The sequence below is a fragment of the Helicoverpa zea genome, chromosome 28 (assembly GCF_022581195.2).
Source record: "Helicoverpa zea isolate HzStark_Cry1AcR chromosome 28, ilHelZeax1.1, whole genome shotgun sequence".
NCBI lineage: Eukaryota > Metazoa > Arthropoda > Insecta > Lepidoptera > Noctuidae > Helicoverpa > Helicoverpa zea.
In genome coordinates, this window is record NC_061479.1 from 4,249,416 (window position 1) to 4,261,514 (window position 12,099).

Sequence of the window (12,099 nt, forward strand, 5' to 3'; positions counted from 1 at the left end):
GACAGTTTTATTCATGTTAAATAGAACATAATGATGATTTTTCTTACTTATAAATAAAAAACACTGCACTCACCTGATTTTGCCACATAAAACAATGATTATTGCTTTCAAACATCTGTATTTTCAATTAAAAACTCCACAAATATATTGATCAACACTCTAATACACTAAAATAATTAACTAAGAAACCATAACTTTTGTAAATACCCACATTTTTGAGAAATTGTCATAACCAAACTAAATCTGACGCCTGTTCTAATCCATGGCGCTAGCATCTCGCGGGAAAACTTGGAAACAATTGATTGATTTTTTATTAACAACAAAAATGTCTTAATTTCTTATTTAAATACTCTTGATATAACTAATAAATTATTGTTTTATTTGTAGTTACATTGTTAGTGTTATTACCTATACAAGTATTTTGGTTATAAGTTTTTCAATTGAAATGAAAATCTATGAACATTTTGATCTTAATGGAAAACAGAGCTAGACTGAGATTGAAAAGATGCGTATACAGAGGTATCAGACATTGATCAATACTGTGACGTAAATAGACAGCTTTTGAAGACTTATAAGTCCTAATTTGTTCTGTTTCAACAGTTTTTTAAATTACTTTGAGGATTATCTGAACCTAGATTTTACAAAGACTGAGGAATGATATCAAAATTAATGCAGTTTTCAAAGATTATCGACGGGATCTCTATAATAAAATCTCGGAATTATATGCCAGTAAATGAATTGTCGAATAATTTTGTATTTTATAAGAAATGTAGGTAGGTATTTTTTTAGATAATATCTTACCATTGTCAAATTCATTAAAATTTGTAAAAAGCGACATCTGTAAACACAAACATGAACAAAGTAAAACAATTTTCTCTTGATATTTCGGCTATTGCGCAATAGATGGCGCTGAACACAATCATTGTTATCTGGAAATTATATGCAGTTGTAATGAATTGGGGAATAATTTTATAGGCAAAAAGAAAGAAATAAATAAATTAAACATGGTATTGAACTATAAATGTTACAATTACTATAATTTTAACCCATTAGTTTTCCTTAGCCATATAATGCTTGTTATCTCACAAAAACGTGCGAGATAGAAAGAGACACAGCATTTGTTGTAGGCAAAGACTTCGGATTTTCATTACAATGTTTTTATTTCCGCCTACCAGTGCCTTTGCAAAAGTCCTGCTCTAAATATTATTGCAAAAATATTCAATTTAATACTTTATTTACTTATTTTAGTGTCAATTTGTTAAAAAATGTGTTAAAAATAAGGTTTTCTGAGTGATTTGCAACTATGGGTTGTTATAAGGTTGTACGAATGAGTGTTTGTGCTTGTTATTGATTTTTTTTCGAACTTAGAACAAGTGTTACGTTTTCGAAGCTTTAAGGGTTTTTGTTAACAGGTAAAATTAATATTTATGTACATATGGTTTTGCATACATTATAAATTAAATTCATTATAGCTATGTTATGTAGTGTTACTTTGAAGGGAAGTTCTTTTTATTCGTTTATGTTTTCAGTGAAAAATATTATATAATTTTGGAAAGGTTTTTGTTTAGACTCTGTGACAAATTGTTTTGTTTTTCTTTATTAATCTTATCTTATTGAAGGTGACTTATAATCATTTTAAATGGTTACTGAACGCAGGAATATTTTTTTATGATAATTTATATAATAATAGAAAAATATATGGAAAGGTAGATAGAAATAGATAATTTGCTAGAAATATTTTTTTCTGTTGATTCGAGAAGTCACAAAATAAATAGTTAACCTTATGAAAGCTTTACAAATTACTGGGCCACCATAATTGAGCTTTCGTCTTAATACATAAATAAATATACAAAAAAAATATATAAGAAATGAAAAAAAAAACATTATTCACAATCCAGTTAAATAAATCGTTTTTTTTTTTCATTCATAAATTAAATGTAATACCTACCTACGTATTTACACAACTGCCTATATCTACAACTTAGATTAAAATGGCTTATGTTTAACTGATCACCAGAAATAGTAACAAATAGCAGACAAAAATAGTAAATGATCACCAAAATGAAACTCGCATTTTAATGTAAAATGATAACCAAAGTTTTAACACTTTGCTATCCTATTTAAGTGAAATTACTCCAAAATAAATCATGCGCAAGCCAAAAATAGTAAATGATCACCAAAATTAAACCACCATTTTAAAGTAAAATGATAACCAAAGTTTTTACATTCTGCTATCCTATTTAAGCAAAATGAGTCCAAATAAATCATTGTTATCCCAAAAGTAGTAAATGATCACCAAAAGTAGTGAATGATCATCAAAATTATACCAGCGTTTTAATATAAAATGATAATCAAAGTTTTTACATCTTGCTATCCTGTTTAAGTAAACTGACTCCAAAAAAATAAGTTCGGCCTGATACAATAAATGTAATAACATTATGGGGACCCTTTTCCTGCACTAGGGTGGAAAATTGTCTATTGCATGCCTCTAAACAGTGCGATAAGAGTGTGTTTTCGAGGGAGTGTATTGAGAAACACATTCTTCTTCTTCTTTCTCCTACCCTGTTCCCAATTTTACTTGGGGTCGGCGCAATATGTCATTTTCTTCCATTTTCCCCTGTCACTCGTCATACTGACACTCACGCATGCATTGCAAGCCGGACACATAACTTAATATGGCATCATAATACTTTATTTGATAATAAGCCTACATTTTATGGCAATCACAGTGACTTATTTAGGCAAAAATAATACATTAATTTGGTCGTCAAGAGTTGGTGATCATTTACTAAATTTGGTGGTCGAATACAATTTAAAGTGAAGTCGTGACTAAAATAGCTGGTACTATTACATTTTTAGACTTTATTTTTCTGGTGTTCAGTAGATTTTTCTGGTTGCAAAACTAAGGGTATCAAAGCATTTTATGGTGGTCATTATATTTGTTCCCGATTAAAATTACTTTTAACTGATTTAATTTTCCCTATGTACTTAGCTATTATTCAATCTTTACATAAACTCTATACTTAAGTATGTAAAGACAAGGTTTATTTGCGGTTTGTTTGTTTACCATAAACATCTTGGGCCTTACTACAAAAACTTTAAACCCTGTTTTACACTTGTCTAATAAAATTTTGGCTGCAAAATGAACCATATGTCAACGTCATAATTTGACATTTTTTTAGACAAGGCATAAACTGACGTTTAAAAGTTTTTGTGGTAAGACGGTTTGTGGTTAACTTAACACTTAACGAGTTAAGTAAGTGTACGTCTTAGAAGCTCGTGGCTAAGTAGCAGCCACATCGGTCGATAGATCATAAGGTTAAGCAACGCTTGCCGCGGTCGGTTCGTGGATGGGTGACCATCTTGGCATGACGAGTTCCTCCATATTTCGGAAAGCACGATAAATTTGTGAGTCTCATTCTTTCGAATGGGTTTTGAGTAACTATGTTAAAGAGGTCAGATATTCTGTTGCTTCATGTAAAAATGTGAGTAGGTAACTCAGTGGCACCCGATTAGACTGAAAGTCGATCCCCATAATATCTTTGAAAAGGCTAGGCAGACGATGGATTCATAGATAGAATTTTAGTGGGTTAAGGCCCAGATTTTATAATAGTTACTACGTAAGTTAAGGTTATTCAGACGAACTCGTAAAATCGCAAAATGTAAAAAAAGTAAATTTTTCAGAAGGGTAATTAATCGGTCTTACTTCATAAGATAGAGTACAGATACCGGCACGGATATTGGGCTCTCGGCGGAAGAGTGGGGATCGCTTTGCGCACCCGTACGCATAAGGCAATAAGGCAGTAAATCGCTTCTGCGCAGGTGAAGGTCATGGCCCGATATCCGTGCCGATAACTGTTAGTACTTGACTTATTTAATGAAGTCAGCAAAACACATAGGAAGTGGTGGAGGGTAGACGTTTTGGGGGCTGTCTTTTGTAAATTTTTACGTCCAAAAAGTGCTGTTTTACAGCCAAGTTTGAATACGAAACGATTTTAACTTTGGGTTTGACGTACATAATAAATCGCTGCGGTCGTACCTTCGTCAATCTGAGTAGTACCTACTATCCCTACATTATAAGTATCTACCTACAAATTTTCCCACAAAGTACTTAACAGTTTATTGTTTTAAAAACAATGGTAAGCGACCCAAATCGTGTTTCACACGATCTCACGTGAACGTGGCGGTAAAGTGTACGTAAAAATAGTTGAGGAAGGAAAACTGGTGTTTTCCGATGTTATTCCCTGTAGTACAAATGTATAAAATATTACTGGAGATAGCTCAGATTTGAGGTACAAAAACTTCTGACCTGTTATTACAAGAAAAATTTGCTAATTGAAAATGGATCCTACTACAATTTGAGACAAATAATTTTGCAATTCTGAAGGTCCTAGATTCTAAAAATCAGGCCGAAACCACTGCAGGTTTTGAGAGTTTACATAGAATTACTTAGCAACCCGAAATGCCTTGGTAATACTGCCAGACTTTCTGACTACCCGTAACGACTGCCAAAGATGTTCAACAGCCGGGACCCACCAATTCATTGTGCCTTCCGAAACACGGAAGAACTCATCACAACAAGATGGTTACCCATCCACGGACCGACCGACCCTACCATGATCGATACCTTCTCTCTCTTTCCTGCTATGTATCTGCTTACCTACTTTTTCTTCTTCACTTCGCTCTATCTGTGACATACATTGTTTTACTGATTCTAATTCTTCTTTCAGCAGTTCAAACAACTCAAGATGAAGACTAAATTGACGGCAGTAACGTACCTTGGGTTCACGGCGATGGATCGAAGGTTCTCGAACGCCATGCTGCCGTGGCTGCTGAGGGAAATACGCGCGACTGGTGTCAGAGACAAGGTGCGTATGAAAGGGCTTTATTCTCTTTGGAAAGACGACTATGCTATGCATATTTACTTGGGAATCAGCCCGCGTTTTGTAAGCACTAGCTGTTTCCTGACTTTGACCGCGTTACGTGCATACTAGTTTTCGTACACGGATAAAATATAGCCTATGCTACCACGGGATAGTGTAGCTTTCTAAAAGTGAAATAGTTTTTCGAATGGGCTCTGTAGTTTTTGCGCTTTTGGGTACACACAACTAAAAAAAGTCCTCGTGGTAATCTTTTCTAAAGATTTATCATTTACTAGATCCCCGCAGATTCACTCTCTGCTAACTACTTTCTGTCACCGGATAAAAAGTACCCTATGTATTCTGAGGCTCGAAACTATGTATCTGTGAACGGTGTGCACACATTCCTTTAAATCGGTTCAGAACTTTTGATATCTAATTACGGCTGTCAGAGTTATTTTCGCATTTATATATTTGTATTAGTAATGATTATTTTTTCTTGTTACAGCTGAGCATCGCCATAGAAGATGGTTGCTTAAAGGCTTACAATGGCAACTTTGAGCCTGTAATAGTTCACAGATTAGTCGATATTATTCGGTACGTAATAATTTAATTCTCAATCACAATGTCCCGTCCAATTTGGGCTATAGTGGCTGTTCTCATGTAAGGAGATCAGCCAGCTGCGCAGGACATATTATAGTGCACGAGCATTTGCTTGGACACAGGTGCACTCTCTATTCCTTCACTCTCATAGCGCGATGGGACGGCAATCCGACACCACCGGAGAGAGATCAGGTGTAGGACCGATACCCTTTGGTTTTGCCTATATAAGTATCTACGGTTAGTGGTGATTAATCTAAAAATAGATTATAAATACCTAGCTATAATTTAAACTATTTAATACTATTAATGACAATCCCACATGACGTTAGTTCAAGAAAAAACAAGTAAGTAAATGTTATGTGTAGTTATTTTTTTCTTCATGACGTAGGCAAGAAAAACACGTTTTGTGTAAAGATCAATAATGTCAGTGTTTTGGTCTATTAGCGGAGACTTTACGACGTAGGTCTTGCGTTTGAATCCGGTTCATTTTGTTTAATTATAGTGTTGTCTAGTTATTAGGAAAACCAAGAGTTAATGTTAATGTTATGAGAGAGTAAATGCCATCATCTTTGCAAAATAAACTTCACTATCACTTAAGTAATGGAAATAAATTTAATTTAAGCGACTTGAAAAACAAGGAGAAATTTGTATTTTTTTATCTGTATTTTTGATCTATTAAGGACTAGTCGTTATCCAATAGTTTCAGTCGCGTCCCGGTTGAACTTCTTACCTATCCACCTTCCGAGCCTTTTCCCAACTATGTTGGAGTTGGCTTCCGTTCTAGCCGGATGCAGCTGAGTACCAGTGTTTTACAAACAACTTCTTATGTACCCGTATAAAATATAGCCTACTATATAGCTTTTGCCCGCAACTTCGTTCGCGAGGAATAGTGACTACCAGCAGATTTTTGATTTGACCAATAGATGGCGCTATATGTCCGGAATAATTTTATTTTTATTTTTTTTTGTAATAAAAACTATCCTATGTCCTTTCTCAAGTTTCAAACTATGTCTGTACCACATTTCACAAAAATCGGTTCAGTAGTTTAGGCGTGAAGAAAAGACAGACAGACAGACAGACAGACAGAGTTACTTTCGCATTTATAATATTAGTTTGGAAGAATGTTACTGGAGAATAGTGTACCTAGGTCTTCAACAGTGAAATAATTTTTCACATCGGTTTATAGTACTTTCGGTTGCCTTTAGAGGGGGTACAAAAAAAAAGATCATATATTTTTTTCCTCTTTATTACGTAGGTAACTTAGCGATATCATGGTATCCCGAAAGAAGTAAAGTTGTATGTCGGAGAGCTGATATACGCGAGACACAATTGATTTTCTATTGTTTTATAATTAGCTTCGCACAAGGAGTTAAACCATGCATTTCTTGCAGTGCCAGTCAAGTACCAGGTCGTCCTGAGGAGTTGTTCTACATACTCCTCAATGAGAAGGAGGGACTCCTCAACTGCTTCCTCTTCAAGGCTGCCACTGTACATGAGGTCAGTTTTATTATAAGGTTTTATTACGAGGTTACTTGATAAGGTCGGGTTACGGATGGGTGACCAAGTTTTACTATGGTTTTGAATTTTTTAAGCGTGACTGGAGACGAAGTAGTTTTTAAACTGCAGTTTGTTGTTGTTTCACTATTGCTGAGTTTTCTCAAATCCACCCAATAGTTGGTGATATCAAACTTACAGCTCAATCGATTAGGAGTTTTTAAACGGTTTTATTTAGCTCGACCCGAACGGTATTCATTTGTTTGGGTAAAATTTTATTATTATTATTATTTTCTCTTAAAAATTCGTAGATATTTCAAGAAAGTATAAAATAGCATTTTATATTTATCTGTGTAACTCGGGCATCTAATGCTATACATAAATATTATAACATTAAATCATATACTAATACATTGTTTGTACATATAAACAACTTAAAACTAATGCTGGTAGATATGAAATTCTCATGTAGGCACTGATCAAAAAACTATGTTTACATTACCTCCGTCGGCTAAAAGTTAGCTCAATATTGTTAAATTACGTAAACGTTGTTGACATTCACTCGTCCATTCATCATTGTCGAGATAATATGACAACAAACAAAGCTTGGAGGTACACATACGCGGTACTATCTTTTAGTACTAGGTAGGTAGTACGGTGGTGTCATACTAGCGGATTTACCGCCCAGTTTTTGCTATGTGCGACAGATTCTGAGTGACAAAATATCTGTCTTGTGATTTTGGAATAAGCGCACACTGCAACCTTAGAGATTCTCATAAAATCAGTATGCAAATGATAGTACGCCAATTATAAAACTCGGAAAACCCGGTATTTAATCACGTCCGGAGAGAGATCAGGCGCAGGACTGACATTTACGTGCTCTCCGATGCACGGGTGTATCAATCACCAACTTTCAGGGTCCGGCTTGCTTTGTGTAAGTTCCTAAAAGCCACAAAGCGATTTCGGACCGACCCGGGAATTGAACCCGGGACCGCGACCTTGTGCACAGCAGGCCGCGCTTGCGACTGCTGAAGCGGTGGCATATCACAATAGTTCATCGTATTATTTCTGTTTTTAACTTATTGTTCTACAAACACGTAAGACCTACGTAATATTTAATAGGTAATTGTCTTACAAAGTTTACATCATATTTAAAATAGGCAATTTAACCTCTAAAACAATTAGTTTCCTGCCCCAAAAACATTGAATATCAATGAATGAATTAAACAGTTATTAAGGTACGTTTTGAATACTAGCTGCCGACCGCACATGCCGCGACTGCATGATGTCGGCCGCAGCTGCACTACTGGGTCCCGATTCTGCTAAGTTAATAATGTTAAAATTGAATAGAAATTGAATCGCAATAGCAGTTTTAACCATATCGGGCATTCTGCTACTAATATAAGACCGATCGTATACCAATGACATTCGTTTGGTTTGCGACCGGTCTGCTATATTGGTCTAAACGGTAGTTTGCTCTACAATCATATTGCAATCGTAAATAATTTGCTGACTATATGATTCATGATTGAAACACAGAAACTGATAAAAACGTTTCTTTAAAAGAAAAATTATCGGAATGCCACCTACGCTTCAATCGTAATTGAGTCGGGATTGGATCTCAGTCGAATGTGAATCGTATGTCGCTTAAGTAAAATTATCGGAATTGAGCCAGTGGTTTGTATGTATTTACCTACATGAAACCGTTTTGGATCGAAGCGGCAGCAGCACGTGCAGTCGCCCTCAGATATCAATAGTTTTTATACAGTCGCGGATAATGCGGTCGGCAATAAGCGTGATGACAGGGTTAATAAATAGAGATTCAAATTAGCCCGCATTTTAGATAGGCCAGAAATATTGGACACGTATTTTATATTTTAACAAAACATTAAATATTAACTAAGATATAACGCAACAGAGATAGATAGTGGGGGCTCGTAACGTCACGTCTATGTAAAATTTGTACTCAGACGTGACACAAATTCAATTGTGTTGTATCTTCGTTATTATTTTTTTTTGAGCGAAAAGAAAAAATACGGGTCCTTTATTTTTGGCTTATCTTTAAGACGGACTAAGAACTTTTTTTCAATCACAGTGCCTGTTGCAGTTGGTGGTAGACATTCAAAACGTACCTTAAAATTTAATTGAAATTAAACAATAGCCAAATTAATATATAGGTAGTGTTCGAAACCTTGATCCACATTAAATATAGATTCACGACCAATGTTGTCTATGTCAGTTGCATGTCAGTTTCGCTAATAAATACTGGTTGGCGCCTGTTTTAATAATACTAATTTATCTTCATATGAAAAACTCTGCGAAAGTAAAAAAAAACTCAGTGTGTGTTCGAATTAGTGCTCAAAAACTCATGTTCTAAAATACTATTAAATGTGTTCAAAAAATAAAAGAAAAAATGTGACGTGCAATTCTATTTTTGAAATGTTTGAATTTGAATATGAAATAAACGAAGACATTTTTATGGCGCTAGATGAATTGATTTCGAATTTAGAACGTTACGTGACTGACTACAGAGTGCTTAGTGCGAGTTTTCGTGAATTTTTTTACGGACTCACATGAGAGCGCGTATACTAAGATTTGTATGCAGTGTTGCCAACTTAGTGGATTTTCCACTAATACTGGTGGTTTAAGTCCCCTATTTAGTGGCGAAATGTTGAAAGTACTGCGGGTCAAGTAGCGAAATGTAAGTTTTGTGGTACAACTTTAAGGAGTTACTATGGAGATTTGAAGTCTCACGGAATGTCAAAAAAGGATCTACAAAACAAAAAGGTGAACGACTACTATATAATTATATTAAGTACTCATTCATTGGTCAAATGCGTAACTAAACAATTTGTGAAACTACTACGCCGATTATAATTTGTGAAGGATTCGGATCGGGTCGGATGAATTGCTAAACAGATGTAATGCTTTGTCTGTTTTAATTTTCTATCGTTGCCGAGTTACATCTTTGGATGATTAAATTGTTTTAGGTTACAATAAAATATAAACAATATTTTTTTAGTGGTGAATTTGGTGATTTTAAGTGTGGGATAAATTTTTGTTAGTGGTTTTCTGGTGGTTTTAAAAGTTGACTCTGGTGGTAAGCTTCTACAACTGTTGGCAACACTGTTTGTATGGAACAAAAACAGGTTCCAATTTTTGACACTAGGTGGAGCTGTTTTTGTTCCATACAAATCTTAGTATACGCGCTCTCATGTGAGTCCGTAAAAAAATTCACGAAAACTCGCACTAAGCACTCAGGATTCGCTCGATATTTAAATATTGACAAGTACCTACGACGACAAGGAAATCATTTGGAATTCAAGATCACTTTTATAATTTTATTTATCAGAGACATATTTTTTGTACATTGTATCTATGTTATTAAGTGAAGAAAATCTACTGATTATATGCAATAAATTATTCGTAAAGGTTCACAAACAAGCATTTGAGAAAAACCTTCAAGGACAATAAAACCTGTTTTAATTAATTCAAAACATCATCAGACCTGCTGCATTTAGTCCAATTAAAGGCAAAAAAGGTTAAATGACTTATTGACAGAACACGGACCTAAAAACAACTAAACATCAAAAAGGCACCTTGAGAAAAATCAAATTTGAATTTAGAACGAGCTTTAGAAGAAAAAAAAAACCCATCTAAATTCGAAATTCGAAGACGAACTGCCATTATCTACATAGACAACTTTATTAATATAGACATATTAAAAAGGTCTCATACAATTCTACCTACGAAATATTTTTTAAAGAAGAGAAATTAATATCTACCTGGCAATATTTTTAAGTAATTACCAGTTTGAGAAGATAAACACTGTGATTGATTACCATTTTGTGGTTGAGCCAAGAAATTACCAATATGACTACATCAGTGTTCATGCCACTCGCAAAGCAAGCGGTTGTCTGTTGCTCCGCCAATCTCTCTGACGTACAATTCTGGTTTGGAGCTGTCCTTATAATACTCGCGTGTGAAATGGACTTGATATACTTCCACATACTAAACGCTATGGATATAGAACTTTAGTGTGAAAGATTCAGTGTTTTAGTGCTTGAAAAACAAGGCCTTGGATGTTCAGAACGTTTCGGGATTTCTCCATTCATTTGTGGCGTGTTTTGAAAATAGAACCGCTAGTGTGCCAAGCGTAGCATTCGCTCAGTGTAAACAGAAAACATATGATTCGCGCGCATTTTAAAATGTGAACCAATTAGTGTTCGAAATTCAAAATTCATTTACATATAACATTTTGTGAAGAACAAATTGGAATAGTTTTAAAAATATTTTGTAATGAGAATGTGTGTGTTCTATATTTGAATTTGAAATCTTAAAATGGCGTCGAATTAAGACTAATGTGTTTATAATTGTTTGTGACGCTTGACAATGATATTGTGATTTATTGGGATTGTTGATAATTATTATTTGGAGAGCGTTTATCTGTGAGTATTTATTAGTTTATTGTTATATACCTATATAAACCCTATATAGTTTGTGTTACTGCTAAGTTTTTTGTGTTTCATTCCATTATATACATATACTCCTTTTTAATAGACGCTTAACTAAAGATAAAAAATATTGATACGACTTTTGATTGAATAATCTTGGTAAAAATAAAATTCAGCTAAAATCAATATGGATACAATAAAAACAATAGAATTATTACCCAAACAACTGAATCATTAGGTGGCGAAATAAACATATCATCATCCCCTAGACAAGACACCGAATTCTAGGCCGATGCAGCTAAGAGTAGTTTTTTTTTGCTTTTCAGTGTTTTTGGGAGTCAGATTTTTTGTAAACTGTTTTTTTGTCACATCAAGATTTTTCACCTTAAGTGCCTGCTCAAATGTAGTACAAGTTGGTACCTACTGTGACGAAATGTTTCTACTAAAAACTGTAAAGAAAACCCATTGTGATATTTACAACGGCTCCCTAAGTACCATCATCACCTAAAGTACGAAAAAAAAATTTTTTAAAGAGTTATGTAGGTATAAGTTTTCGTTGATTGATATAATATATTAAAATAACTTAGCTACAGTCAATACCGTAACGATTAAAAAAAACCGTGATTATTGCCTCGAAAGAAGAAAAACTGGGTAGAAAAAAATAAAAATGTACTTACTTACTAGAGAAA

The 12,099-nt window shown here is 34.2% G+C and overlaps 2 protein-coding genes and 1 long non-coding RNA gene across 5 annotated transcripts in view; 2 read left to right on the forward strand and 1 right to left on the reverse strand.

Moving 5' to 3' along the window:
• LOC124643778 (P protein-like) overlaps window positions 1-190 on the reverse strand; it is a 37,261-nt gene extending 37,071 nt beyond the window's left edge. The window contains exon 1 of the mRNA XM_047182858.1: window positions 74-190. The gene's annotated coding sequence lies outside the window, so the exon portion shown is untranslated. The remainder of the gene's footprint in view (window positions 1-73) is intronic.
• A 975-nt stretch (window positions 191-1,165) lies between these two features.
• LOC124643724 lies at window positions 1,166-5,435 on the forward strand. Its single transcript, XR_006985978.1, has 3 exons — window positions 1,166-1,412; window positions 4,731-4,868; window positions 5,368-5,435. It is a non-coding gene; the product is annotated as an uncharacterized LOC124643724 (long non-coding RNA).
• Window positions 5,436-10,833: 5,398 nt separating this feature from the next.
• Window positions 10,834-12,099, forward strand: part of LOC124643723 (TBC1 domain family member 1) — a 54,530-nt gene continuing 53,264 nt past the window's right edge. For all 3 annotated transcript variants that reach the window (XR_006985977.1, XM_047182778.1, XM_047182779.1), the window contains exon 1: window positions 10,834-11,404. The gene's annotated coding sequence lies outside the window, so the exon portion shown is untranslated. The remainder of the gene's footprint in view (window positions 11,405-12,099) is intronic.